Source organism: Engraulis encrasicolus, chromosome 1, assembly GCF_034702125.1.
Source record: "Engraulis encrasicolus isolate BLACKSEA-1 chromosome 1, IST_EnEncr_1.0, whole genome shotgun sequence".
Taxonomy (NCBI): Eukaryota; Metazoa; Chordata; class Actinopteri; order Clupeiformes; family Engraulidae; genus Engraulis; species Engraulis encrasicolus.
Window position 1 is genome coordinate 30,473,896 of NC_085857.1, and position 4,961 is coordinate 30,478,856.

General features: G+C 37.7%; 1 non-coding gene across 1 annotated transcript; it reads left to right on the forward strand.

The window, feature by feature from the left end:
- Positions 1 to 577: 577 nt before the first annotated feature.
- On the forward strand, positions 578 to 644 carry trnal-uaa (transfer RNA leucine (anticodon UAA)). The gene has a single exon. It is a non-coding gene; the product is annotated as a tRNA-Leu (tRNA).
- The last annotated feature ends 4,317 nt before the right edge of the window (positions 645 to 4,961 follow it).

Sequence of the window (4,961 nt, forward strand, 5' to 3'; positions counted from 1 at the left end):
ATAGCCAGCTGTCTTTGCCTCCTATGAGCTGCATTTTAACGTAACTGTAAGTCGGACAGCATTTTATCCACAGTGATGACGAGAAGATGGAGAAAGAAATAGGAGGTAATGTCAAGTTCAACATAGTCATTACCCTAAGCACTCAGTGGGCACACTAGTGAACTAAGTGAACATATGAAACGGATACAAATGCAATTACAGTAACATTGTGTTAGCGCCCAGTCATGTTGCTTCTATAGTTGGAATATTTTTTGCTTTAACTGTCATAGCTAAAAGCTGAGAGACAAAGAGGGTGCTCTAAAATCAATTTCCTTTGCGAATCCAATTTGACAAAATATGTAAATTACTGCATCTTGATTTGCATCTGGGTGAATGTCTTTCTTTGGAGATGCAGTGTTAGGACTTTTACACCTATCACTTTTTTAAATCTCTTTCCATTCTTGCATGCTGTACATTATCAAATGAATGAATCAGTGAAAATTCCATCACGTATAACAGTGGGTACAAAACAGTGTCACTATCTATGATGGACATTTTTACTCTTCAATATGTTCTCACTTGTGAAAAGCAGATGAGTACCAGGATGGCCGAGAGGTTAAGGCGTTGGACTTAAGATCCAATGGGTTCGAGCCCCACTCCTGGTAAAAGTCTTAATGGCGAAGACGTAGTTACTGACAAACAGCAAATCAGCCTATCAACAAAAAAAATCAATCATGACAAAGTTTCCATGATGTAGTCCCCAATATTGACACCATTTAATGATCAACCGAACTTCAGATGGGCACAAAGACGGCAAACAGAGGAACTAAGACACAACACTGATGGCTGTATTCGTGACCACTATAGAGAATCCCTTCTTCAGAAGCAGTTGAATATAACCAGTAGGCCAGACACGAGGATCTACAATGCAAACTCTCAACTTACTACTGTGCCAGCATCCTCTATCATACATGCAAAGAGAACACTGACATGGCTTCATTGCCCTGCAGTGCATCTAAAGTTGGGATGCTCCATGTATGGCTCAAACTCACAACCGCAGCATTGCTCATCAGGAACTGTCTTACATGTACCGCGTGCTAACCGATTACACCACCAGAGCACACTCAACATAGAGAGAGTGAACTGACTGGCACTCATCATAAGAGACAAAGAGGGTGCTCTAAAATAAATTTCCTTTTTGAATCCATTTTGAAAAAATATGCAAATTACTGTATCTTGATTTTGTTGGTGAATGTCTTTCTTTGGAGATGAAGTCTTAGGACTTCCACACCTATCATTTTAAAAAAAAAAAATCTCTTTCCATTCTTGCATGCTGTATCAAATTAATGAATCTGTGAAAATTCCATCACGTAAAACATGTGGGTACAAAATAGTGTCACCATCTATGGTGGACATTTATTTTTTTACTGTTCAATTTATAGATTTTCTCACTTGTGAAGGGCAGAAAGAGTACCAGGATGGCCAAGAGGTTAAGGTGTGTCCTTGTGGGTTCAAGCCCCACTCCTGGTAAATGTCTTAACCCTCAAGCGACCGGCCTGTTTTTGCGACTAATCTGACCAAGCGGGGTCATTTATGACCCCAAGGAGTTTATATAGAAATACCACTATATAAATTATTTTTACTTTTAATTATTTACATCTTGCACATACTTGTCCCTCATCTAAAGCAAAAAATGTGAATTTGAACATGTTTTTTTTTTTTGCTAAAGTCAAACTTACATATGTATATGCTAAATATTATGTATGCCCTCATTTGCATATGTAAACATCAAAATACAAAAAACATCCAATACATTTTTTTCTTCTCTCATCATCAGTAATCAACTGAGAAAGTTTCATGGTGATATCTATCTTTTTTTTTGTTTTAGCCTATTCACTTGTAGTAGTCTTACCATAATAATACAGTATATTTATGCTAATTATGGAAATTGATCAAAGTGAAACTTTGGGAAACCAAGCTAAATTCTATCCATTAGGCCCATAGATGATATTTCTGCAATACAACGTTAGGGTACTCAACATTTCTGGGTTCATGAAATCACAAGATCAGAGAATATGGAAATTTACATAGACAAAACCATGTCTCAAACATATAACCTTATGCACACTCAAATTTTCTCTGAAACTTTTTCTGGACATTGTAGCTGTGAAAATGTGTCTTCCATATATATTAGAGCAAAGAAATGGTTCAACTGATGCTTCAGCCTTTGTATAGCCATATAATAAGGACAATTCTAAAAACGCCATTGATTTCTACACTGATGACTTGTTTCCTCCCTCTTTGTTCATCAGGATGACTTCCATTTCATATTCTCATCATGTTTCTAGGACCACTGTGCCATGATATCAACAAATATGGAGCAATAACAGAGGAAATGCCACCTGGGTGCCCTCACAATATGCTTCGTTGGCTATCGCAGGAGTGCCCTATTTATTTATATGATATATTATATGTTAATACTATAAATGTTTATATTATGAATATTTTAGGTCGTCTGACCATGGCCTGCCCCAAGACACAAAATACAAAAACCAGAGTTTGAAAATTACAACAACAATGGACATTATAATGTTGAGTATCTCATAGATCCTCTCGGGGTCATAAATGACCCCAGAGGTGTTTTGATTATAAATCCTATATAGATGGTCCAAATCTCACAAAAATGATTCACAAAATGCACAACATATGTATTGACAAACTCCTAGAAGGACTGAAAATTGCAGAAATGGTGTATGAAAATATGTGCCCGGGGTCATAAATGACCCCAGTCAGTCGCTTTAGGGTTAATAGGGAAGAGGTAGTTAATGAAGAATAGCAAATCAACAAAAATAATATCAATCATGACAAAGTTTCCATGATGTAGTCCCCAATACATGGGTTCTACAGTCATAGGAAAAGGTTTGTACACCCTTTGAAATTTCTTACAATTCTGTCAAAATTGATCGTAAAACATGGTCTGATCTTCCCGGAAATCTCAAGAAGGAACAATTAGAGTCTGCTTTAACTAATTCCACACAAACATTTACATGTTATCATAGTTTTATTGGCCATAAGGCCATAACATTCACAGGAGAGCAAGGCATAAGTAAGTACACCCTTGCATTAAATAGGCTTTAACCCTCAGTTAGTTGCAATATCCTCGACCAGACTTGTCCTGTAGTTGCAGATCAGATTAACAAAACAATCTGGATGTGGCTTGTCTCCCTCCTCTTCACAGAACTGCCTCTCGTCAGCAAGGTTTCTGGGATGTCTGGAGTGCATAGCTTTCTTGACTTCATGCCATATAATCTGAAATGTTTTTTGTCAGAGCTTTGACTGGGCTATTCCAGAATGTGTATTTCATTGTTATGAAGCCATTTTAAAGCCAATTTGCTTCTAAAGTATGGGTTGTTGTCACATTTCAGCACCCATCCTCTTGTGTGCTTCAACTGTGTGACAGACTTACTCACGTTTTTTTCTGTAAAATATCACAGTAAACTTGAATTCATTGTTCCACTGATAATAGCAAACTGTCAAGGGCCTGAGGCAGCAAGGTAGCCGCATATAATGATGCTCCCGCCACCATACTCAGAAGTGGAGATGTAACCAAGAATAGCTAAAAATGGGGTTCATTCTGCCAATCTAAAATTAATGGGGTTTCTGACCAAAAAAAATATTTCTGCAGCTTTGAGGTTTGCAAAAAAGCATTTATATGCTTCATAATTACTGCTAAATATTCTGGAGACCAACGTTGAAACCAAAGTTGAATTGTTCAGGGGAACACACAATGTCATGTTTGGAGGAGAACTGGAGAACCACACCTTCACCAAAACATCATCTCCACTTTTGAGTATGGTGGCGGGAACATCATTATATGCGGTTACCTTGGTGCCTCAAGCCCTTGTCAGTTTGCTATTATCAGTGGAACAATGAACTCAGAAGTTTATTGAGATATTTTACAGAAAGAATGTGAGGTAGTCTGTCACACAGTTGAAGCACACAAGAGGATGGGTGCTGAAATGGGACAACAACCCATATTTTAGAGGCAATTGACTTTAGAATTGCTTCATAACAATGAAATACACATTCTGGAATAGCCCAGTCAAAGCTCTGACAAAAAACATTTGAGACGATATGGCATGAGGTCAAGAAAGCTATTCACTCCAAACATCCCACAAACCTTGCTGAAGAAGGGCAGTTTTCCAAAGAAGAGGGAGACGAAATGCATCCAGATTGTTTTGTTAATCTGATCTGCAACTACAGGATACATCTGGTTGAGGTTATTGTGACTAACTTAGGGTTAAAACCTATTGAATGCAAGGGTGTACTTACTTATGCCTTGCTGTCCTGTGACTGTTTACATCTTATGGCCAATGAAAATATGAAAACCTGTAAATGTTTGGGTTGAATTAGTTAAAGCAGACTCTGGTTGTTCCTTCTTGTGATTTCCGGGAAGATCAGACCATGTTTTATGTTCAATTTTGACAGAAAGGTAAGAAATTTCAAAGGGTGTACAAACTTTTTCCTGGGACTGTAAATGTTGTTTATAACCTGACTGCGCGAACGTAGCTGCGCACAACTCAACCTCTGATTGTTGGAAAGTCCCTTTTACAGAAGAGAGTTGTGTGTAACCAGTAGGCCAGACATTTAAACGTGTGGCTACAAAATAGTATCACCATCTATGACGGAAATGTTACATTTTTACTCGTCAATTCATAGATTTTCTAATTGTTAAAAAAAGCTACGCTCAAACTCGCAATCATCACGTTTCAAGACCAATTTACTTAACTGCTAGTCCATAATTGCCCAGCTCAATCTGCTGACATCCACAGTGTCATACGGTTTAATATAGTTCCAATTTACATGGTTCAAAGAATTTGATTTACTTTCCCAGCTTTGCTTAAAAAGTAATGTACATGTTCATACCATGTACCAGGAAGCCTGAAAGAATGTACTGATCATTGACACATTGGGGATTGAAC